Source organism: Lithobates pipiens, unplaced genomic scaffold, assembly GCF_037356315.1.
Source record: "Lithobates pipiens isolate NorthernLeopardFrog02 unplaced genomic scaffold, aLitPip1_a1.2 Scaffold_13, whole genome shotgun sequence".
In the NCBI taxonomy this organism is placed as follows: Eukaryota; Metazoa; Chordata; class Amphibia; order Anura; family Ranidae; genus Lithobates; species Lithobates pipiens.
This window is the reverse complement of record NW_027507718.1, coordinates 342,309,685-342,336,301: the sequence shown is the minus strand read 5'-3', so window position 1 is coordinate 342,336,301 and position 26,617 is coordinate 342,309,685. Positions and strand designations below refer to the sequence as shown.

Below are 26,617 nucleotides of genomic sequence, written 5' to 3'. Positions count from 1 at the left end.
TCCAGAGTGATCATGGGCCTCTTGGCTGCATCTCTGATCAGTCTTCTCCTTGTCTGAGCTGAAAGTTTAGAGGGACGGCCAAGTCTTGGTAGATTTGCAGTGGTCTGACACTCCTTCCATTTCAAAATGATCGCTTGCACAGTGCTCCTTGGGATGTTTAAAGCTTGGGAAATCTTTTTGTATCCAAATCCGGCTTTAAACTTCTCCACAACAGTATTACGGACCTGCCTGGTGTGTTCCTTGGTCTTCATGATGCTCTCTGCGCTTTCAACAGAACCCTGGGACTATCACAGAGCAGGTGCATTTATACAGAGACTTGATTACACACAGGTGGATTCTATTTATCACCATCAGTCATTTAGGACAACACTGGATCATTCAGAGATCCTCGCTGAACTTCTGGAGTGAGTTTGCTGCACTGAAAGTAAAGGGGCCGAATAATTTTGCACGCACCACTTTTCAGTTTTTTATTTGCTAAAATAGTTTAAATTATCCAATAGATTTCGTTCCACTTCACAATTGTGTCCCACTTGTTGGTGATTCTTCACAAAAAATTAAAATTTTATATCTTTATGTTTGAAGCCTGAAATGTGGCAAAAGGTTGAAAAGTTCAAGGGGGCCGAATACTTTTGCAAGGCACTGTAAAAAAAAAGTTAGCAGTTTTTAGTGCAACACTTTCTGTCTGGTGCTGTCTGAAACTTGGTCCACCAGCTGCAGCTATATTATAGTCCAGTAGACCACTCAAGCCAAGTGTGATGTGTGTGCTCTGCACAGTTCTGCCCAGAGGCCACTGCTGGATGCAAGACAAAGGGAACTGTGGAGGTCATGTGAGTGCCACTTTAAAGGATAAGGTCACCTTTTCAAAAAATAAAAATAAATGCACATCTTTTTGCAGGTAAAAAAACAAACGCAACCGTAACATGTTTCCCCGAAAAATAAGCCTGGGTCTTATGTTAATTTTTGGCAGTAAAAGATACAGTAGGGCTTATTTTTGGGATAGGTCTTATGCTGTTTTCTATTCCCCTCTCCCTCCCTGCCTGTCAGCAATCCACGGTGGAACAGAGTAAGTGGTTGTAAAATCCTAGAATCCAGGATTAAAGTATTATATCTTGTAAACTGTGTATGTTTCTGTAATATAATCGTGCCAAATACCTTCTTATCGCACCCCTTGGTGCTTCTGTGACAGCTGGGAGAAGAGGAGAGCAGTGGGAGGTCAGCTGAGTGCAGAGCAGCGCTGTACCGAAGGTATTTGGCACAATTTGATTACAGAAATATACACAGTTTATGTTATTGTAATAGAGTAGAATCTAGGATTTTACAACCATTTTAAATTACGGTACTTGTTATACTCTGAATACGTATTTAAAATGTAACATATTATAAAAGGTGAACTTATCCTTTAACTACTTGCATTACTAGCTGCCACAGTTTTACTGCGGCAGAATGACACCCCTGGGCGAAACATACACCAACCATACACCAAACATACACCAACTCCGCTGGGCTCCCGGGATCACTGGTGACACACCGAGAATCGGGATCTGTGTGTGTGTAAACGCACAGATCTCTGTTCTTTGAGGGGAGAAGAGACTGATCGTCTGCTCATACAAAGTATGAGATGCCTTTCATATAAATAAATAGTATAGATAATTCCTTAACTCTTCATGTAAAATATACTATATTGACAGCGCTAAATATTTGAAAAATTTCAAAGATAGATAGATAGAAAAGATGACAGTTCATAAATTGCTAGGAATCCACCAAAAAGTTTTTTTTGCAGTATTCACGAGGTGAGAAAAAAGACAGTCCATCTCCCAGCCAAAGACACCAGTGAACAGTAGCTTCACAATCAGTGACACCCCTTATGGTAAAACACTTACCAGAACTTAAAGGGTTACAGGCACATCACAAAAATCATTGGTTCCTCAGATTCCTTATAGTAATGCTTCCAATCAAACCAATACCCATAGGGTTGTCTGCAAGAATAGTTAAAGGTTCCTTGATTTCTTTACAACTATATCTTTGGTTCAATAGTACTCCACTCAGCAAAGATTCACATGTAGGGAAAAGAAAAAACATATTCCAAAGTGCAAACCGTTTTTTATTTTTTAAACTTCTCATACGCTAATAAAACATACGTACGCAATTTAAAATCATAAAATCATTAATCACTCGCAGTACGATCAGGCTTGTCTCACCGCAGTCCTGAGAAGCAAAGATAGTACACGATCTCAGCATCCACGGCGGGTCCCGGGTAAACAATCAAACCTTCTCCCCTGCGATGACGTACAGCTGCTTGGTCACGCCCATACGCGTTTCGCCACTACATCTTCGTCTGTGGGCGTGGCCAAGCAGCGCAGCTCATACGCTTATATACAGAGAGGGAGGCGAGCGGACACGGAGACACTCCTCTGTCCCGCCTCCCTTACCTCCGTACCATACTAGAAGCGGAAGTGTCCGGACACGCCGTTGCTATACCAACGTGCCTCACAGCGCAATAATATAACGTCAGACAAACTAGTCGTCGGTATATTGCTGGATCATTTAGTGCCATCAATACAAAGATTCAAACATCTTCTATTATCAAGCGACCAATCCTATGTGAAACACTTTATCTCTCCCGCTCCCAAAACATCAGTTAATGCTACACATGCAAAAAATAAGCAAGTGTTCCGCAACTAATCAGAGAGTAAATATTAATCAAAACATGTTCCGGACAGCTCCAGACATTACATCAGGTTTGTACATGCTTATTATAATGAATTTATAAACATTTCCAATGCAAAACAACAATAATCTCTCATATTTTATATATACATAATTTACAATAAAGTGAAATTAATACAATAATTAAAATTAGCGCACAAACATTACACAAATAAAACTATAAGAACGGAAGTATGTTACTACTCCCCTACAGATCAGAAACCCCTCAAGATTTCACTAAAGAATAATAATAATGATTCTCCACAGATAAGTAATATTATGAATTGCACCAGAGATTAATGCCATTCATACCTCAGTGATTACTAAGTCAGATCACTCCTATTAATAAATGAAAATTCGCTACAAAGATAGAATTATTACAATTCCATCGGGTACCCTCTTAATGTTATAATACCATTTGTATAGATGTTTATCTTATATTCCGGGTAACTTATTAGAGCCTACAAAAGGCATGTTCTCAAATGAACCCCAACCTTGTTACTGACGCGTTGGCATGCATAAACTCTTACCCAAAATAAGTGACCAAAAAAATGAATAGAGAATAATACATAAAAAATAGATGCAAATAAACAATAAATATGAAAATAAAAAATAAATAAAAAAAAATTAAATATAAAAGTAAAAATAAAGATAAATCAAAATAAAATAAAAAATAAAATAAAAATAAAATAAAGGGCGTTTATCCTAACAAAAGAACCCCCAAAGTTTCCTGAAAGAAGACTGAACACTATCATCAGTAATCACTGATGAAACAATTCACGTCCACCTCTATATTTAAGCCGTGGGGACTCAACATATTGGCACGAAAAATCCATTCAGTTTCTCGTTTTGATATTACCTGGACCAGATTACTTCCCCTCCAAACGGGAAAAATCCTGTCTATGCCCCAAAACTTTAAGCCTGTGGTATCCCTATTATGCTGAAGTCTGAAATGCAAATTAACACTGTGGTCTCTGTACCCAATAGTGAATTGCTTCATCAGTGATTACTGATGATAGTGTTCAGTCTTCTTTCAGGAAACTTTGGGGTTCTTTTGTTAGGATGAACGCCCTTTATTTAATTTTTATTTTTAATTTAATTTTGATTATCTTTATTTTTACTTTTATATTTAATTATTTTTTATTTTCATTTTTGTTTTGTTTTTTAGATTTTTTATTTGGTAGTATGCGACAAACAATGCAGAGGTAACTTCACAGGATGTATAATACATATGGTTACATACTGACAATCGTAGTGTGTGGGAAACAGAGCCAACAGTAAGGAAATCGAGGGGAAGGACATATAGACAGTTATGTGGGCTAAGTGAAATGGGATTACTGCATCATCCCCTGAGGAACCCCCCTTTGCTTAAAAGGTCATAGATCGCAGCTCTGTAACCCCCGGAAAACCTGGATAACTGTAGATAGGGGAAGAGTATCGTGCAACAATCAACTGGGGTCGGAACATACCGTATTTTTCTTGTATTAGGATAGGAAGGAAAACGCAGGATTGAAAAGCGGGAAAGGGGGAGGGAGCAGAGCTTGGGCTGAAATGGCAAGAAAGGATAAGAGGGGGTAAGGGGGTATATTTGTTTTGTTTTTTTGCATTTATTTTTTTCGTTTTTATTATTCTTCATTTTTTTTGGTCACTTATTTTGGGTAGAAGGCACATGCCAACGCGTCAGTAACAAGGTTGGGGTTCATTTGAGAACATGCCTTTTTGTAGGCTCTAATAAGTTACCCGGAATATAAGATAAACATCTATACAAATGGCATTATAACATTAAGAGGGTACCCGATGGAATTGTAATAATTCTATCTTTGTAGCGAATTTTCATTTATTAATAGGAGTGATCTGACTTAGTAATCGCTGAGGTATGAATGGCATTAATCTCTGGTGCTATTCATAATATTACTTATCTGTGGAGAATCATTATTATTATTCTTTAGTGAAATCTTGAGGGGTTTCTGATCTGTAGGGGAGTAGTAACATACTTCCGTTCTTATAGTTTTATTTGTGTAATGTTTGTGCGCTAATTTTAATCATTGTATTCATTTCACTTAATTGTAAATTATGTTTATATAAAATATGAGAGATTATTGTTGTTTTGCATTGGAAATGTTTATAAATTCATTATAATAAGCATGTACAAACCTGATGTAATGTCTGGAGCTGTCCGAAACATGTTTTGATTAATATTTACTCTCTGATTAGTTGCGGAACACTTGATTATTTTTGGCATGTGTAGCATTAACTGATGTTTTGGGAGCGGGAGAGATAAAATGTTTCACATAGGATTGGTCGCTTGATAATAGAAGATGTTTGAATCTTTGTATTGATGGCACTGAATGATCCAGCAATATACCGACGACTAGTTTGTCTGACGTTATATTATTGTGCTGTGAGGCACGTTGGTATAGCAACGGCGTGTCCGGACACTTCCGCTTCTAGTATGGTACGGAGGTAAGGGAGGCGGGACAGAGGAGTGTCTCCGTGTCCGCTCGCCTCCCTCTCTGTATATAAGCGTATGAGCTGCGCTGCTTGGCCACGCCCACAGACGAAGACGTAGTGACGAAACGCGTATGGGCCTGACCAAGCAGCTGTACATCATCGCAGGGGAGAAGGTTTGATTGTTTACCCGGGACCCGCCGTGGATGCTGAGATCCTGTACCATCTTTGGTTCCCAGGACTGCGGTGAGACAAGCCTGATCGTACTGCGAGTGATTTTAAATTGTGTACGTATGTTTTATTAGCGTATGAGAAGTTTAAAAAATAAAAAACGGTTTGCACTTTGGAATATGTTTTTTATTTTCCCTACATGTGAATCTTTGCTGAGTGGAGTACTATTGAACCAAAGATATAGTTGTAAAGAAATCAAGGAACCTTTAACTATTCTTGCAGACAACCCTATGGGTATTGGTTTGATTGGAAGCATTACTATAAGGAATCTGAGGAACCAATGATTTTTGTGATGTGCCTGTAACCCTTTAAGTTCTGGTAAGTGTTTTACCATAAGGGGTGTCACTGATTGTGAAGCTACTGCGCACTGGTGTCTTTGGCTTGGAGATGGACTGTCTTTTTCCTCACCTTGTGAATACTGCAATGAATGGCTTATAAACACTTGTTTGGGCTGCAAAAAAAACTTTTTGGTGGATTCCTCGCAATTTATGAACTGTCATCTTTTCTATATATATTTTCTATATAGGTTTGAAAATTTTCAAATATTTAGTGCTGTCAATATAGTATATTTTACATGAAGGGTTAAGGAATGATCTATACTATATATTTATATGATATTTAATTTATGATAGCAGCTTACAATTGGATGAGATTTTTTTTAACTTCCTTTCCTTTTGGGCGCTGGGATCAGTGAGGAATATTTTTATATTGTTCAGTGATATTAGTATTTGTTATGAGATGCCTTCCCATCACCATTTTTCTCTTGGTGTTGGGAACTTGTCAGAAGTGATTCATGCTGATAGCAGAGAAAGGAAGCAGCAGACAGAAATTACTTGGGCTCCGTTCACACGTAAGGGAATTGAATGCATTTTTAACCGCATCCAATTCGCATGACATGTAAACCAAGCCGGCTTTCTATGGAGGCGGTTCACATATATTCGGTGCAGCGACAGTGCGAATTTAGTGAGTCCTGTGAGTTTTCTGAGCACTGTGGTGTGATTCATGTGCCTTCTATGGGAACACATCTGAATCACACATCTCATTAATTTTGAACAAAAATTCAATAAGGGGAAAAAAACAGCAGGTCTGGTATGGATTTCAAGGGGAACTCCACGCCTAAAGTAAAAAATATATATATCCCCCCCTTATTTGAGCTTGCAGGCTGAGTGGGCGAGTCTCCCCTCCCCCCCCCCCCCCCCCCAAACCATATCGGGCTACGGGCAATCCACAAGGGGGAGCAAAATCAACGTCCTCCGGTGTAGATCCAGCATCAATCCCGATGGACGCTGCCGACCCAGAAAAAGCTTGGCAACCGTCACTGGCTCCCGCCATCTGCCTGCTCCGCCGCCTGACGGTTCTTAAATAGCTATGGGGCGGGGCCACCTGGTGACTCCCACCTTTTTTATATATTTGTTGTATAGTTATGCTCATAAGTTTACATACCCTGGCAGAATTTGGTTTCTTGGTCATTTTTCAGAGAATATCAATAACACAGACTTTTTTTTCACTCATGGTTAGCGTTTGGCTAAAGCCATTCATTATCAATCAACTGTGTTTTACTCTTTTTAATTCATGACAACAAACTACCCAAATGACCCTGATAACATGCACACAAGTTGAGACAAAGGGATTTGAATGGCTATTAAGTGCTTCCAGCCCAAGGTACATCATATGAAGTCCTTGACCTGTGCGGGTATATCTGAATGATGCCTGCAGCCACAGGCATCATTCAGATATCGTTTTTCAGCCGGAAATTCCCTACACCATAAGGATGATTATAGAGGGGATGCCCCCCCCCCCCCCCCCCCACTGCCCTCCAGTGTTTCTCACTGTAAAGAGGACCGATCCTTGTAATAGGAATAAGAGGTAAAAAAATTTATTTATTTTTTAAGTAAAATTAACAACAAAAAAAGTAAAGTGCTCCTGTCCCCATGTGCTCGCACGCAGAAGCAAACGCATGCTTAAATTGTGCCCACATTTGAAACCGGTGTTCAAACCAAATGTGAGGTATCGCCATGAACGTTGGAGTGAGATTAATAATTCTAGCCCTGGACCTCCTCTGTAATTCAAAACGGTAAACAATTTTAAAGCGTCGTCTATGGGGATTTTTAAGTATTGAAGTTTTGGCGCCGTTCCACAAGCGCGTTCAATTTTAAAGCATGACATGTTGGGTAGCTACTCAGCGTAACTTCATCTTTGACATTATGCAAACAAATTGGGCTAACTAATGTTTTGTGTTTTGTTTATTTGGGAGGAAAACATTTTTTGAGAAATTGCTGCGCAAATACCGTGCAAGATAAAAAGTTACGTCCGCCAATGTTTTCTCTAGGGTCTTTGCTAAAAAAAAAAGTATATAATGTTTGGGGGTGCTATGTAATTTTCTAGCAAAAAAATGATGAATTTTACATGTAGGAGAGACGTTTTCAGAATTGGCCTAGATGGCAAGTGGTTAAAAGTAACCATCCTCACCTGTGATCTGTTTGCTTGTAATGTGTGTGTAAAAAAGGTCAGTGCGTTTCTGGACTCCTGACAGACCCTTGCATCTTTAATCCAGTGCTGCACTGACGTTTCTGGATTGAGTCATGGGGAAAGCAAAAGAATTGTCAAAGGATCTGTAGGAAAAGGTAGTTGAACTATATAAAACAGGAAAGGGATATAAAAAGATATCCAAAGGAATTGAGAATGCCAATCAGCAGTGTTCAAACTGTAATCGAGAGGTGGAAAATGAGGAGTTCTGATGAAACCAAACCACGGTCAGATAGACCAACTAAAATTTCAGCCACAATACAGGACTCTCTGAAAACGTGGTGTGGTTGTTTCAAGATGCACAATAAGGAGGGTTGCATGGTTGAGTCGCCAGAAGAAAGCCATTACTATGCAAATGCCACAAAGTATCCAGCTTACAATACATCAAACAGCACAGAGACAAGCCTCAAAAGTGATGAGACCAAAATTGTGCTTTTTGGCCACAACCAGAAACGCTACATTTGGAGAGTTGTCAACGAGGCCTATGATGAAAGGTACACCATTCCTTTTGTGAAACACTGAGGTGGATCCTTGATGTTTTGGCGATTGTGTGAGCTACAAAGGCACAGGAAATTTGGTCAAAATTTATGGCAAGATAAATTCACTATGTTATCAAAAAATACTGAAGAAACATTTGCATTTATCAGCCAGGAAGCTGCTCATGGGATTTACTTGGACATTCCAATGTGACAATGATCCAAAACACAAGGCCAGGTCGACCTGTCATTGGCTACAGCAGAATAATTAGAAGGTTCTGGAGTGGCCATCTCAATCTCCTGACCTCAATATCATTGAGCCACATTGGGGAGATCTCAAAGGTGCAGTTCATGCAAAACGGCCCAAGAATTTACAGGAACTGGAGGCTTTTTGCCAAGAGGGATGGGCACCGTTACCATCTGAGAAGATAAAGAGCCTCATCCACAAATGCCACAGAAGACTTCAAGCTGTCATTAATGTTAAAAGGGGAAATACACGGTATTAAGACTGGGGTATGTAAACTTTTGACCAGGATCATTTGGATAGTTTCTGTTGCCATTATGATTTAAAGCGGGAGTCCGCCGGGAGTTCCGCCGTGTTTTATTTTAATTTTTTTTTTAAAGCCAGCAGCTACAAATACTGCAGCTGCTGACTTTTAAAATAATGACACTTACCCGCCCAGCGCGCCCGCGATGTCTGCACCCGAAGGCGATCTCTCTATCGTTTCTCCGGTGCTGCCGCCGCCATCTTGGGTATGGGAATCAAGAAGTGGAGCCTTTCGGCTTCATTTCCCGGTTCCCTACTGCGCATGCGCGAGCCGCGCTGCGCTATAAGGATGGTCCCCGCTGTCTCTGGGATCCGTGTGTTTCCCAGCAAGCAGCGGGGTACTTTCGGAAAGGGGCGTAGATTCTGCGGAAAGGGGCGTACCTTTTGCAGAATCTACGCTGGAAGTGGGTGCAGATACCTGTACTGTACAGGTATCTGCACCCCCCTCCCCCCTGAAAGGTGCCAATTGTGGCGCCGGAGGATTCCAATGAGTGATAGGTCCACTTTAGGGTGGACCTCCGCTTTAAAGAGTAAACAGTTTGATAATAAATGGCTTCAGCCAAACACCATGAGTGAGAGTTTTTTTTTTTTTTTTTTATCATTCATATTCTCGGAAAAATGGCCAAGAAATCATAATTCTGTGTAAACTTATGAGCACAACTGTGTGTGTGTGTGTGTGCGTGTGTGTATATGTGTATATAATACTAAAAAATAAAACTTTTGTGGCGGCATCGTGATTGATGCTGGATCTACACTAGGGGACATTGTTGTGTGTTGTGTTTTTTTTTTTTTGTAACTTCAGCCCCGGAAGGTTTTACCCCCTTCCTGACCAGGACCCCAGGGACAAGGTGATGTTGATTGCCTTTTAGTTGTCTTGGGACATCTTCCCAAGGAGACGTTCTCTCTCCAGTTGAACCACTTCACCCCCAGAAGGATTTACCCCTTTAATTGCGCGGGCATGTGGCATTGTACCCAAACAAAATAGATGTCCCTTTTTTTTCTTTTTTTCCCCCTTTTTATGGAGCTTTCTTTTGGTGGTATTTGATCACCTCTGCAGTTTTTTGTGCTATAAACAAAAAAAACTGACAATTTTGAAGAAAGAACATAATTTTTTACATTCTGCAATAAAACTGCATGTGTTAAAAAAAAAAAATTGGTGTCGGGTTCCCCTCAAAATCCATACCAGATCTATTGCAGGCAATGTCTTTGTTTTTTTTTTCTTTTACATTCAACTGTCAGCGGGCAACCCCACTGGCAGCCCATTAGGCATCCATTGTTAAGGATGCTGCGGCTGTCTTCCCGGTCCGCTCCTTAACCAGCTATTGTTAACCACTTCAGCCCCAGAAGATTTTCCTGCTTAACCACTTCAATACAGGGCACTTTCACCCCCTTCCTTCCCAGCCCAATTTTCAGCTTTCAGCGCTCTAGCGCTTTCAGTGACAATTGCGCGGTCATGCTACACTGTACCCAAATGAAATTGTTATCATTTTGTTCGCACAAATAGAGCTTTATTTTGGTGTTATTTATTCACGACTCCGGTTTTTTTTTTTTGCGATATAAGCGCAAAAAAAGCGGAAATTTGGGAAAAAAACAATATTTTCTTTTTTCTATTTGAAAAGAAATCCAATAAAATCAAATTTTGTCATAAATTTAAGCCAAAATGTATTCTGCTACATGTTTTTGGTAAAAAAAATTCCGTTAAGTGTATAATAATTGGTTTGTGTGATCACGGACATATGTACGCAAATGATCATGTACATATGTGTGCAGGTGATCACGTACATATGTGTGCAGATAATCATTGGGACATGTGATTTTAGTGGGACATATGTGGGGGACATGTTTTTATTATTAGGGACATGTATGTTTTGGGGACATGTGTGTTTTGGGGACATATGTGGGGACTGTGTTTTCACTGTGTGGTGTGTTGTGTGTTTACACTACACTGATGATCAGTGAGTAAAAAGCTGTGAAAAGCAGCCCATACTCACTGATCATCAGCCGGCTGCAGCGTTCTGCTCTCCTCTTCTCAGCGGTGACTTCCGTGTGAGGAGAGGAGAGCCGATTGCCTAGCAACCGGCTGTTTGTTTACATCACATGACGGCCGTGATTGGACACGGCCGTCATGTGATCAGGAGGGCCAATCACAGAGCCCTCCTGCCGATCTGAGATGTGCCGTGTCCGGGTGACACGAGCACATCGGGATCGCGCCGCTGCGCGGGCGCGCGCGCGATCCCGCTGCTCCTGAATGACGTTCCTGAACGTCCTATCAGGAGCAGGCGGCTCCCACCCGCCGTATATATACATTGGCCGGGTGGGAAGTGGTTAATGATGGGGACATTTTTTTGTGATATGGCACGGTGTTGCTTTAACTGACAATTGTGCGGTCATGTGACGTTGTACCCAAAATTGATGTGCTTTTTTTTTTCTCCACAACTAGAGCTTTCTTTTTTTTTGGTATTTGATGCGTTATAAACAAAAAGACACAGACAATTTTGAAAAGGATTTATTTTTTATTTTTTACTTTTTGCTATTATAAATATCACCCCCAAAAAAACTGAATTCTTCATCAGTTTAGGCCAATATGTGTTAATACACACAAATCCCCATTCTAGCTCTCGTGCATGCGTTCACGCCTGCCAGCCACATGCATCGGTGGGGGCCCCCGCCGTGCAGCGGGTGTGCACCGTAGCTGTACGTGGGTCGCCTTTTAACCAGAGCCGATGAGTGTGCCTGGCGGTCGTGATCATCACTGGGCACCCACAATCGCTCCACACAGACAGAACTGAGATCTGTCAATGTATACAGACAGATCTCCATACTGTCAGGGGTGAGGAGAGCGATCTGTTGTTCATACGAAGTTTGAACGCCCAGACAGTAGTCCCATCTCCCACAGTTAGAATCACTCCCTAGGTAACACAGTTAACCTCCTGTTCGCCCCCTAGTGTTAATTCCTGCCAGTGACATTTGCACAGTAATGAATGCATATTTATAGCACTGATCACTGTATAAATGCCAATGGTCCCAAAAATGGCTCAAGTATTCGATCTGTCCGCCACAATGTTGCAGTCCCGATAAAAAATGGCTGCTCACTGGCATTAGTAGTAAAAAAAAAAAAAGCCATAAATCTTGCCCCTTTTTTTTGTAGATGCTATATCTTTTGCACAAACCAATGAATATACGCTTATTGCGTTTTTTATTTTTTTAGAAGAATACATGTCGGCCTAAACTGAGGAAAAAAAATAGCTTTTTTTTAATAAAAAAAATAATAATAATTTGGTATATATTATAGTAAAAAGTACAAAATATTGTGTTGTGTGTGTGTTTATTTTTAATTTTTATTTTTTTTCAAAATTGCCGGTCTTTTTTTGTTTATAGCGCAAAAAATAAAAACCACAGGGGTGATAAAATACCACCAAAAGAAAGCTCTATTTGTGGTAAAAAAAAGGCATGAATTCTGATTTGGTACAATGTCCCACGACTGCGCAATTGTCCGTTAAAGTGATGCAGTGCCGAACCGCAAAAAACGGCCTGGTCATTGAGCAGCCAAATCTTCCGGGGCTGGAGTGGTGAAAGGAGCCGCCGTTCATATATGCCGATTCGTGGCAACGTGCCACTTTGCTGACATATATCAACGTCAGCAAGTGGGTAAAGATGTCGGTGGCCACTGGCTCTTAAAATTGACATCTGCACTGTATGTGGAAATCGCAGCTGCTTTTGAAATGACAGTGAGAATGGAGGGGAAATTTGCTCTGGACATGTGTGAACCTAGACTTGGTGCTCTTAATTAAGACGAGTACACACTATAGAGGGATATGCTTTGATCATATTTAATGTCTGAGGTTTACAGCCACATTAAAGGGGTTGTATACCCTCGTGTTCTTTCACCTTCATGCATCCTAAGGTGAAAATACTGACACTGAGCATTATACTCACCTGAGCCCGTTCGTGCCCATGGCGGAGATGTGCTCTACCTCTCTGCCCGTTTTTTCAGCTCTTGATTGGATAGATTGATAGCAACACAGTGATTGCCTCCCTCTCCTGTCAATCAAATCCAATGGTGCGGGCTCCAGCTGGCGGGGCTGAGTCCTGCTTTCTTTGTGAATACACGCAGAAGCAGGACTCGGGAGCGTGCCCGCATGGGTGTCTATCAAGGAGAGTGCTTCCCCAACGTGGACACCCGATGCGTAGTGGACCTATCGGCTCGCTGGGGGTCCCCGAATGAGGTGGATCGGGGCCACTCTGTGCAAAACTAACTGCACAGTGGAGGCAAGTATGACATGTTTGTTTATGTACATAAAAAAAAAGACGGTTTACACCCCCTTTTGAAAATGTTTAGGCTTTATAACCTCTGTAAGCTTATATTACTAGTACATCTAGGACAAGTCTGACTATATGTCAACTGAGTGCTGAATCAGCTGGTTAGTTGCAGTAGTATGGATGCTATTTGTGGCTTGTGGCAGGAAGTCAATTGCTTTGTTTATTAGCATGGTTTGTCTTAAAAGATATAGTGCTAACAGGTGGTGTTGCTATACTGTACCATTGCGTACACTTTTTGTCTATTGTTCTGGTATAATATATGGTAACCGTTGGGTTAATGGGTGGCAGTGGTAGATAATTGTTTTGTTTCTATTCGCAGTGACAGTGCTCAGTTCAGAGCTGGTATTGATGCACACCCTCAAAACACAGAATCGCACACCCTCTGAAAACATCAGCTGTACTCAACCACATCACTATCTGTTCTCATTTGGGAACTGCTCTGACTGGCTTACTTTTTAGCATAGCTCAAAGTATGCATTGTTAAAATACAATTACTTTTTGTCTCCTTGTAAACTTTTTTTTTTTCCATACTAATTCACCCATGAAACCCTCCATTGAACAATTCAAAGCTTTACCTTCATATAAAAAAAAGTATATGGTAAAATTAACCCAAAACTAAAATTGTGTACATGGAGGATCACCTTTAGGGCTTATGCACACTGCGGCTCAAAAAAGAAGCTGCTTTTATTGCTGCCTCTAAAAGCTTGAAGAAGCTTGTTCTTTTTTTGAGCTCTTTTGAGGTTTTTTTTTTTATTTTTTTGAGCATAAGCATTTTTTTTTTCAAATCCTCCTAGATAGTAGTATTTTCTTAACCACTGTATAAACAAAACAAAAAGCTGTAACAAATGTTTTTGAGCTTTTTTTTTTTAGCTTGTTTGAGCTCTTTGGGTCACTAGCTCCTCTGGAAAAACGCAAGTTTTTTTTTTTTTTCTGCCTATAGGAGCATATGCCTGAAAAAGCCCTAGTGTGCATGAACAAAGCATGGCTAACATGGAGGGGAGTTTCTAGGCAGAAAAAAAATCAAAAGCCTGTAGGAGCTTTAAACTGCAATTTGCATGAGCCCTTAAAGTGGAGTTCCACCCAAAAAAGCAACTTGGGCTTTAAGTGCAGGTGACCCCCTGACATATCCATTTTTTTTTTTTTTTTTTTTTTTAATATGGGCACCCAGCTCCCACTTCCTCCCCTGGCTCCACAGTGCCAGAAGGAAGTTCCTCTCCCCCCCCTTCCTCCCTGCAATCTTCTGGGACATGTTACAGATCCCAGAAGATTGCTCGGCCATTCACAGCACGCAGCACACTTGGTTTTCAAAAAAGGCCTCTAAACAACTGCCTAAAACTATGTTAAACTGACCTGTGTACACATAAGATCACATTGGATGAGTTCAGGAGCAGCTGAAAAATGCAGCCAACTGCCTCTGAACGGTAGTGTATATGAGGCCTTAGGCTCCATTCATACCTGGGTGTACTGGAATCCTGCGATTCTGCCCATGATTCCAGAATCCTAATGGCACCCCAAATGTGGTGCATTTTTACCGAGATTGACGAATGCCAAAGATGCCTGGCTCTGTGCCAACATTTGGAGTTTTTTTTTATTTTTTTTATTTTTTTTTTAGTTTATTTTTGGAGCCAAGGGAGACCCATTTAAATGAATGGTGTCGCTCCAAAAAATGCACCACAAAAAAGCTATTAAAAGAAAAAGCAGCGCAGTAGGTGTCGCAGCAGTACGCGCAGGTGTGAATGGATTCTAAGGGGTCAGGTAGATTTTGGGTTTGGACTGGCAATGACATTGTATCCCTGTAGAACAAGTTCCCCCACAAACGGGATTTTTAGGCAGCAAAAAACAGTAATAGATGCATATCAAAATAATATGAAAAGTAATTTTAATGTTTGGTAAAAACATGAGCTCCACCTGAACAATTAAAAACGGACTCTTATATACAGATTACAATGATATCAATGGACGTACACTAACAGACACAGCTATAAATGACACTGTATAATATGATAGCAGTAAAAATATAGTCCTAACGCGTTTCAACCCCCAGGGGGGTCTTCTTCAGAGAGATGGTCTGTTGATAAAAACAAAATTACATTGAATAAATATATCAAGTGTTATTTGTACTGGGAATACCTCATATTAGTATAATTTACCCAATGGTGTACTTCCAAAGAAATAAAATGAGTTATGATACTTTTGATGGAGTTCCCCCATAAGATGGTGCCTCAATTTCCTTCACACATCTGGAATGTTACCCGGTCCATATATACCGCCAGGGTGCCAAGGGGAGAGAAGGTAGGGTCAGAGAACCAGTGGTGTGGCTCACGAGAGGTCACACGTATGCCACACCCCCCCATAAATATAGGGAGTGGGTGCAGATATCGGCAGCCGGATAGTGTGGTAAAGTCACATCTGCAGTAGAATCCCAACATAGATAGAATTAAGAACATATATTTGATATATGAACACAGGGTGTATATATGGCATGAAATTATTGTCATACCCATAATCTATGTATATAGAGAATACATCCCTAAATATCTAAATACCTATGTAAAGTGCTTTAAAAAGGAAGAAAGGGAGAAAGGAAGAGACCTTACCCAGATACGTTAAAAAAAAAAAAAAAAAAAAAAACTCCCAAGTAGTGGAGCAAGTGAGGAAAAGCAAGAAATGCATGCATAGAAAAATTGCCAGTTGAGAAAAAGGGGGAATCAATGAAGGAGTGATGTAAAAGACAAGAACAACATGTAAATTGCTGAAATGAGCGAGTGGAAAAGGATATGAGTTGGTGAAAAATGCATGTAAACAAAGTGCCTGAAAAAGGATCAAGTATGTGTGAGTAAACATAGTATTGACTGTGCATAAAAAATTGCAAGAATGATGTGAAAAGTGAGATGCTAAAAGGAAAATAAGTGTATAATGAGTGAGCAATGTTCCTGACTGTACGTGGGAGATAGACTAACAGGCAAGGAAGTGCAAGAGAAAGTGAAGAAAATAGATAAATAAAAAACCAATGAAAGAAAACCGAGCGGGTATGCTAGCCTAATTTAGTAGACGATGTCAGTAGTAAGAATGGAGGCTATTACCTGAATTGCTGGGCTTGATAAAAAGTTAACCTGATCAGGCGGCCATGCGGTATTGGGTAAATACCGGTCATTAGGAGGGCGGCCTACACCTGCAAGTTAATCCATGGGCTTTATATAAACACCCTTCCCTATAGGAAGTGCACATTTACTTTATGAGAAAGGACCTTATGAACCTCCACCTTTCGGTTGGTAAGCTTGGCTATTTACCTTTTTTTGATCTGAATTTGTTGACTTACTGCATTCAAGTAACCTCTTGAAACCTGTAAAGTAGTATTCTGATTGACTTACTAAATTTCAGATTGGGTGATTCTGTAGAATACGAGTTAGTGACTGCGCCTGTCACTTCTCCCGGGCTAGTTTTCCGGTCGCAGTCCTTCCCTTCCCTACTCGGATAACTTTTTATCAAGCCCAGCAATTCAGGTAATAGCCTCCATTCTTACTACTGACATCGTCTACTAAATTAGGCTAGCATACCCGCTCGGTTTTCTTTCATTGGTTTTTTATTTATCTATTTTCTTCACTTTCTCTTGCACTTCCTTGCCTGTTAGTCTATCTCCCACGTACAGTCAGGAACATTGCTCACTCATTATACACTTATTTTCCTTTTAGCATCTCACTTTTCACATCATTCTTGCAATTTTTTATGCACAGTCAATACTATGTTTATTCACACATACTTGATCCTTTTTCAGGCACTTTGTTTACATGCATTTTTCACCAACTCATATCCTTTTCCACTCGCTCATTTCAGCAATTTACATGTTGTTCTTGTCTTTTACATCACTCCTTCATTGATTCCCCCTTTTTCTCAACTGGCAATTTTTCTATGCATGCATTTCTTGCTTTTCTCACTTGCTCCACTACTTGGGAGTTCTTCTTCTTTTTCTTTTTTTTTTTTCTGTATCTGGGTAAGGTCTCTAACTTTCTCCCTTTCTTCCTTTTTAAAGCACTTTACATAGGTTTTTAGGGATGTATTCTCTATATACATAGATTATGGGTATGACAATAATTTCATGCCATATATACACCCTGTGTTCATATATCAAATATATGTTCTTAATTCTATCTATGTTGGGATTCTACTGCAGATGTGACTTTACCACACTATCCGGCTGCCGATATCTGCACCCACTCCCTATATTTATGGGGGGGTGTGGCATACGTGTGACCTCTCGTGAGCCACGCCACTGGTTCTCTGACCCTACCTTCTCTCCCCTTGGCACCCTGGCGGTATATATGGACCGGGTAACATTCCAGATGTGTGAAGGAAATTGAGGCACCATCTTATGGGGGAACTCCATCAAAAGTATCATAACTCATTTTATTTCTTTGGAAGTACACCATTGGGTAAATTATACTAACAAATATGAGGTATTCCCAGTACAAATAACACTTGATATATTTATTCAATGTAATTTTGTTTTTATCAACAGACCATCTCTGAAGAAGACCCCCCTGGGGGTTGAAACGCGTTAGGACTATATTTTTACTGCTATCATATTATACAGTGTCATTTATAGCTGTCTGTGTTAGTGTACGTCCATTGATATCATTGTACTCTGTATATAAGAGTCCGTTTTTAATTGTTCAGGTGGAGCTCATGTTTTTACCAAACATTAAAATTACTTTTCATATTATTTTGATATGCATCTATTACTGTTTTTTGCTGCCTAAAAATCCCGTTAGTGGGGGAACTTGTTCTACTCTGATTTGTTTGGGGTGAGCAGCACTCTCCTAGCTTTGTGTAGCAGTGTGTTCTTTTCGACTGACATTGTATCCCTTTTCTTAGGAGACTAAGGTGTGCAAGTTTGCTCAGCATCTTCTCAAGCATGCACACCAGATTATGACTTGCTTTAGTTATGGTGGTTTAGTGAACTGTAGTGTAGCTGGGATGGTTTGAAAATATGTAAAAGGGGGAAAATATATATATATATATATATATATATATATATATATATATATATATATATATATATATATATATATATATATATATATATATATATATATATATATATATATTAATATCTGAACTCTTGACCTCTTCACCATCCTTTTCTTTTGCATTTCACTTTATATTGGAGGGGTAGGTTAAAGGGGGGGGGGGGGGGAGAAACACCCTGCAAGGCAAAGGCATAATGAGCTAGTATGCATAGCATACTAGCTCATTAAGAATAGCTTACCTGAGAACGAAGCCCCCGAAGTGGTCCTCAGTCTTCCTCTTCACCGCTACCATGGATCCCGGAGCGACCTAGATTAAGGCTTACCTGTAGGTCCAAGAAATATCTCCTAAACCTATACGGTTTAGGAGATCTTTACCCGAAGACAACCACCGCTGTCTACGGCGCATGCGCTGGAGTGACGTCATCGCGGCTCAGACGAATCACAGCGCCAGAGCCGCGATGACGTCCCTCCAGCGCATGCGCGCGGGAGCCGACACTCATGGCATATCACTGCGATCTGCGGCCTGCGCGCCGCTGTCTATGGCGAATGCCCCGTAGACAGCGGTGGCTGTCTTCGGGTAAATATCTCCTCAACCGTATAGGTTGAGGAGATATTTCTTGGACCAACAGGTAAGCCTTAATCTAGGCTTACCTGTAGGTCAAAGTGGTTTGTAAGGCTTTAAAACCACTTTAATGGTCTTTATTTTGTGAAGAGACTTGAACATTTGCAGGGACTCTACCAGTGTTTGTCTAACGAATGAGTCTTTGCACGATGGGTAATTTTAATTGAAAAACACCTATGAAGTATTTCACTCTTTTTTTTTTTTTTTGCTGAGGTAAGCATAGTATTTTGTGTTACATTTTCAATCTTAAACTTCCCTTCTCTACAGGTTATCGGCTTCCAGATCATATCTTAAAAATGATCCAAGACTCACAGGATACCTGACTTCAAGGCTTGCCGACTTCCGCACATGAGAAAAGCCTGAGGGATACATGACTGAGCGGACGCATGCTGCGCATTTAAAGACTTTGGGTAATACTTTCTTATCCTAAGGAAGAGTGAGGTTAGAGAATTTCTGCTGCATGCAGTTAAATCTTAAACCGATGAACTGTTAACTGACAGCTGAAGTTTAAAGAAATAGGTGAATACCATCCTCATCATGGATGTGCTACTCCCTTCCTGACGTCAGGACCCCTGGAAGCTGCCTACCTTCTACTGCCAAAAACAATCTCTGAGAGCCACAATCAGTCTGTCTTCACAGGGTCATCGACTAGAGCAGGTTGGTTTGTCAGTGAATTTTTTTTTTTTCTTGTATGAATTACTGTATATATTGGAAATTATTTTTTTATGAGTGATTTATTTACAATGATAGTTTCACAAACACTGCCATAGAAAGCATTATATTAAAGCAGAGCTCCAGCTGAAAAATAACATAAAAATAGACTATTACAAGATCAAATAAAACTAGCATTTGTTGCAATATTTACTTTCAGTACAGAGATTTTACCCAGAGTGTTTTTTCAGCCTTCACATGTCCTCAGTTTGATGGGCAGCATTATTCAATCCACCTCTACTGAGCCCAGGTCTTCCTGAACTTACCACAGCCTGTGAATGGACAGTCAAAGGCAAAGCAGCAATTATGAGGCCGTCTCTTTGTCTGCTTTTCTTTCTATCAGCATGTTTCCTGTCAGCACATGAACTGAGTGGCTCCTTGTGTTGATTCCTCCTCTTACATTCCAGCCCTACTAAACAGGCATGGCAAGAAGCTAATACCAGGTCAAATTCAAGTTCTTACATTGCTTGTAAATATATAAAAGAATTTTAATGTTTTATTAATTCTTTTGCAGCTGGTTTAATTTGTGTCCTTTATATATGCCTAGCATTCAAATTTTTTTTTTCACATTTAAAATTCCAAACAAGCTTTTTTTTCATCATATTTTAACACCTTGCCTCTGCCTGTAGACATAAAAGCAGGCTCATGCAAGTGGATATTTTTCCGTGAGGCCGCATATATGCACACGTTTATGCTTGGAGCACATTACACAGCACGCTCCCAGCACAGATATTGGGCTTTCACCGGGGTCTCATACTATTGGCAACTGCGAGTCACAGTTCCTCATCACTTTAATAGCCTCTTATTGGTTATCACAGTGATCATTCACTGTGCAGCCCAACCTTGTGGTTTTTTTCTTCTCTGGGGAGAAAAATACATTGTATCCCTCTCTCCTTGCTAGGGGAGAAAAAATGTAAACAACCAAAAGTGTATGGAAAAAATAAATGGCTAGATCAAGGTTTGGTCCAGATCAGTGCCAGGGTTAGGGTTTGGCGTTAAAATTAGGGGCAAAGTTCAGGGCCAGAGTCAAAGGTCAGGGTCAGCATATTTTATGTAGATTTTTTTTTTTTAATTAGTAGTTTAGTTACTAGTTAATGCTTTAGTGCTGGTGTGCTTTAGGTAGGATAAAAACAAAATGCGTACTATTGTTTCTGGGCCCTACTGTGGTACAAACAAGGAGTAACATAGACATGTGGGATCGCTGCGAATGCCGGGAGCTGGAGAATCTATTTTGGGTTGGTCTTTGGTATGTTAGAGGAAACTGCAAGAAATTTAAAGCTAAATTATAAAAATTATAACTTTTTACTATTTTGTAAATCGGTTTCTTTGATACAAAAACAGATGTCCATTACTTTTTGCCACCACATGAAAGCCCAGTTTGTCCTGAAACAGACCCAGTATAATTCACCTGGCTACACAAAGTAATTGCGTTGATATGTACATTGCTACTGACACATGTCAAAGTTGCAAAATTGTGTTCTGGTGTTAGGATTTGTTTTACCTAACGTCTTGAAGAGTTTAAAACAAGTTGATCATTTTTTGTATTCGCGTTTAAAAAAAAAATGTTTTTTCTCCGATGTCTTCCTTGCATCCTTTTTATGCGTGGGAGAAAATGAAGTGTCCCTGCTCCTGCAGTTTCCTGTGATATCCCTGTTGGGCATCTCAGGAGGCTGCAGGAACACACAGAGGCTGGAGGGTGGACCTGATGGCTTGTCGTCAGGGTTTGGCTTTGAGAACCTGAAGAGACAACCGGCTTCCTATGATATAAAAAGCAAGATGGTCGTGCTTGACCCAGCATGTGGCAGTTGTAGCCCATTGATATTTTTCTCCACCCCCTAAACCAGTGGTCTGTTCCTTAATATGGACCTGCAACTATAGTCTTCAAGAAACCAGCTTCTTTGCTTTGCAGGCTCCAATACAAAAATTTATAAATACATATTTTGTTATAGTTTTGGATACATTTCTGATAGGTTGTTTTTAATCCATCAGGTTCTTATTACTGCCCCCATTTGAGAGATTCAGTCTCTCTCTATTTGGCTTTTACTGTTATCACTAAATGTTTCTCCGGCTTAGGAGAGATTTCCTGTTATGGCAATGAGACAGGAAGTGAAGGGTAATCTCCACAATAAGTCACAGATGAAAAACAAAAAAAAAACAAACGCTGACAGGTTATAACCCTCCCTTACTCTACCTAGTATAAAAAAAGGTTTCCTTTTTAGTTCCACTTTAACTTTGCGTTACAAAAAAGGAGCACTTTAACTTTGATATGAACAAACAGAATTTGACTTGCACTAACTACACAGTGGCTTTTGTTAGAAATATATCCTTTTATCTTTTGGTGCCTGTTCCCATAACATTGCAGGCCACATATTTGTGGAGACCTCAAACGGCATTCCAACAGAAAAGCAACAGCTAGGAATTTTTTTTTTAATGTTTTGTTAGCAGCAGTTTTGATCATTTATAGTTGGCTGGTATATATTAAATTAGTTTTGAAGCCTAAAGCCCCATACACACTATCAGATTGTCTGCAGACTTTTGTCTTCAGATTTACCAAAACCATATAATATGAGGTCAAACCTCAAGAGTTTCAATGTGTATGCAATCAGGCAGGCCCTTCCACTACATGGTTTTGGTAAATCTAAAGACAAAAGTCTGCAGACAATCTGATAGTGTGTATGGGGCTTAACCCTGGAATGTGTTTAAATTTACCCATGCAGTGGACCCCCTTATCCCTCCCTGCATGGGAGTAAATGCATGTGTGTCTATTAGAGCTGCACGATTCTGGCCAAAATGAGAATCACGATTTTTCTGTTTAGAATAATAAAGATTACAATTCTAGCATCGTTATATCTTTCATACTATGCAAAAAAAAAAAATGGGCTAACTTTTACTGTTAATTTTTTTTTTTTATTCAAAGTGTGTGTTTTTTTTTTTTTTTTTCAAAAAAAATTGCATTTGAAAGACTGCTGTACAAATACAGTGTGACCTAAAATATTGCAACAACCACAATTTTATTCCCTAGGGTCTCTGCTATAAAACAATATATGATGTTTGGGGGGTTCCAAGTCATTTTCTAGCAAAAAAATATTTTTGACTTTAAATCGGCAAATGTTAGAAAAAGGTTTAGTGTGTTAGTGCTTAAACCTCCCTCATTTACACACCAAACTGTATTCCTTTGATCTAAAGGACAAATGGTTACAATGTTTATACTTTGTTCAGAACAATGTTGTGATACTTGGGAGACTGCCCGATTTTTTTATTTTATTTTTTTCTCTTGAGGGCTGTGGCTTCAGCAGAGCAGAGAAATCTCTGCATAGAAAATCAGGGAAAATACTTTGTCAAGATCGCAAGGGGGAAATTGCGATAACTATTAACGATTGATCGCGCAGCTCTATTCCTTATTCCCGTGGGAGTGGATGCCCTCTTTCTTCGTCCGCTACTCGGGAATGTGGGGAGGGGGGGGCCCTCGCTGTTCTTCTGTATGATGCAGGCTGCTGGTCCTGCGTTTTGTATGTGATTAAATTGGAAAGCTGAAACAGACCTGGTAGCGAGAGTGAATGTCTGTGGGGGACAGTTTACATGGAGTGGAGGAAGCCAATGAAAGGGAGATGTGAATATATATATATATATATATATATATATATATATATATATATATATATATATATATATATATATATATATATATATATATATATATATATATATATATATAAAAATAGAGAGAGAGAGAGAGAGAGAGAGAGAGAGATTATAATTTTATTACATTACGCTCTTTTTTTTTTCCTATTCCCCACTAGCCAAATAAGCATTTAGCCTATAGAGTTGAGGGGGAGGAGACCACACTGCATGGTTACATTTACCAGTTTTGTCTTTAACAAAACCCTAACAAATAGCAACCATAAGGCGCCTTTCACACAAGCTGTCCAATCAGGTCTGCCTGTCAGTTTTTTTTCAGGCAGACCTGATTGGACCCTACATTAACTCCTATGGAAAAGCAGATGTTAGCGGTAACATGTCCGCTGCTATCCGATCCTGTCTGCCAAATCCAGACTGATGGTGGTCCTATTTTCCATCCGCCTGGTGGATTGGATGATAACGGACAGGTGGTCCGTTTTCACCCGATCTCTCAGTAGAGGAGAGCTGGACGTTGTCTCCGTTCTGCACAGTGAGTGGAGATGGACCTGTCATCTGCCTGCTCAGCGGTAATCGGCGGAGCGATCCCTTGCTGACCAAGCAGAGTCCGGCCGATGGAGGCTTCCGTGTGAAAGGGGACCAAGCTGGTTGTAAACCTCAGACTTGAAATATTAAAAAAAAAGCACATCTTTCTATACTGTTTACTTGTCTTTCTCAAAGGCACTAAGTGTAATTTCTCTCTGCTGCCTAGTTCCTCTGTTAGCATAATTCAGTCCTGCCAGCTTTTCACAACCACACCAAGAGTTAAAGGGGTTGTAAACCCTCAGTTCTTCACTTGAATACAAACCTTTTGTGCTGCAGCTGCCCTCCCAGACCGCCCCCCCCCCCTTCTTACCAGAGTCCGAACGTTCCAGCAATGGGAAGGAGCACAGCAGCTCCAGCCGCTGTCTCGAGTCCTCGTTGGCTAGATTGATAGCAGCGGGAGCAATTGTCAATCAAATCCAGTGACACAAAGCTGGAGTCCTGCGGTCTGTGTCAATGGACGCAGGACTCAGGAGCACGCTTGCTCAAGTGCCCCCATGGAAAGAGGATCTCAGTGGGGGCACTCGAGAAGAGGAGGAGTGCCACATGGGGACCCCAGAAGAGGATGTTTGGGTCACTCTGTGCAAAACCCTTGCACAGAGGGTTTAATAGTTACTAGTCAAAAAACCAAAGCTTTACAATCACTTTAAAATGGTGGCAGAGGAGAGGCTGTAGCACAGCCTGTAATCCACAGCTGTGCTTGTTCTCCTCTTGTGTGAAGAAGGGTGTGTCCCTTCCCTCTAATCGTGGATTACAGCTGTGGGCTGTGTGAAGACTTCAAATCCCCACCCTCTGCTCCTAGAACTAATACTTTAAAGTGTTACTAAACCCACAGCAGTAAAATAAGTCTGTATATGTAGTAAAGCATAAGGGGTGTTTTTATGTGGCGCTACCTAGGTAAATACTAATAAAGTAAAAAACTACCAAAATTAAATAAATACGATTGTAAATTTAAATATATGTGAATCTATCCAACGTATCACAATAATGAAAAATGAAGTAATCAGGCCACTAAGCAGCAATAAAGTGCATAAATGTCAATTCCTCTAAATATTAAAGTGCATCAGCAATAAGTCTTAATTATAAAAATTCATGCGACAGTGCAACTAGTGAGAACACACCTAGCATAATGCTGCCATGCTTCTATTATACTAAATAAATAACAAGTGCTTAAAAATCAAGAAATATGTCAAAGAAAATAATAAAAAATATTCATATACAAAAGTGGAAAAATCCACGTTAACCGCAGATTGCATGCACCAGTGTTAAAATAGTGCAAAATCCAGCAAAATAAACAATGAAAATTATATTCTGTGAGCATTAAATTCCAGTGCCCAGTGAAACACAGTGTAAACAGTCCACTCCAAACAATGTGCAGTTCGTTTAGCAATAATATCCGTGCAATGTGAGCAGTCAATACGTTGTTCCCTTTTCCTTTTAGTGCTTCCTTTCAGTGCTATTACATGCACCCCTTGTTTCCCCCAGCCTCTCTGCTCCAATGAAGGTCCCTACGGACCGGATCACACTTAGGGGATGGTTAAGACCCTTTGAGAAAGTCACGTGATCGTGACGCAACGCGTCAGGGAGGAGTTGAGGTGTCCCTTGCTACTTCCGGTTGCGGCCGAGACCGGAACCCCCGCTGTGTACAGTTCTGGAAAAGTTTTTCTTAAATGTAAGTGCTGATTTTATATTTTAAATAAATATTGTGCGTTACTACTCATTGGAGCCCCCCCTCATTCTTTCATATACTACCTGAATCATCGCTATTGGAGGAACTGGTGGAGTTCTTGGAGGCTGTAGTTTTTGATGGTGGAAGAGTGGTTATTAACCATCCCCTAAGTGTGATCCGGTCCGTAGGGACCTTCATTGGAGGTGAGAGGCTGGGGGAAACAAGGGGTGCATGTAATAGCACTGAAAGGAAGCACTAAAAGGAAAAGGGAACAACGTATTGACTGCTCACATTGCACGGATATTATTGCTAAACGAACTGCACATTGTTTGGAGTGGACTGTTTACACTGTGTTTCACTGGGCACTGGAATTTAATGCTCACAGAATCTAATTTTCATTGTTTATTTTGCTGGATTTTGCACTATTTTAACACTGGTGCATGCAATCTGCGGTTAACGTGGATTTTTCCACTTTTGTATATGAATATTTTTTATTATTTTCTTTGACATATTTCTGGATTTTTAAGCACTTGTTATTTATTTAGTATAATAGAAGCATGGCAGCATTATGCTAGGTGTGTTCTCACTAGTTGCACTGTCGCATGAATTTTTATAATTAAGACTTATTGCTGATGCACTTTAATATTTAGAGGAATTGACATTTATGCACTTTATTGCTGCTTAGTAGCCTGATTACTTCATTTTTCATTATTGCGATAGGTTGGATAGATTCACATATATTTAATTTACAATCGTATTTATTTAATTTTGGTAGTTTTTTACTTTATTAGTATTTACCTAGGTAGCGCCACATAAAAACACCCCTTATAATTTTATTTAGAGTGCAAAGAACTCTTTTATATGTGAGCAGCTTCCTATATTCCATATTCATTTTTATTTAGCAAGAGTGTTACGCAACAGGACTTTCCCATTTTTTTATGTAGTAAAGCATGCTTGTTATACTTCCTAAGAAACCTAAGGGTTTAATCCTCCATGTTTTGGGAGGTTGTTTAATCCTGTCTTCTCTGATCCTCGCTTGCTTTCACAGTCCCCAAACCATCTGCTGATAGTACAGGGCCCTAGGAGGCACTCTGCACATTCTGTGTGGTGTGTATT

General features: G+C 40.1%; 1 protein-coding gene across 3 annotated transcripts in view; it reads left to right on the top strand.

Moving 5' to 3' along the window:
- FBXW7 (F-box and WD repeat domain containing 7) overlaps positions 1-26,617 on the top strand; it is a 341,368-nt gene that overhangs the window by 14,894 nt on the left and 299,857 nt on the right. For all 3 annotated transcript variants that reach the window (XM_077477038.1, XM_077477035.1, XM_077477036.1), the window contains exon 2: positions 19,171-19,560. The gene's annotated coding sequence lies outside the window, so the exon portion shown is untranslated. The remainder of the gene's footprint in view (positions 1-19,170; positions 19,561-26,617) is intronic.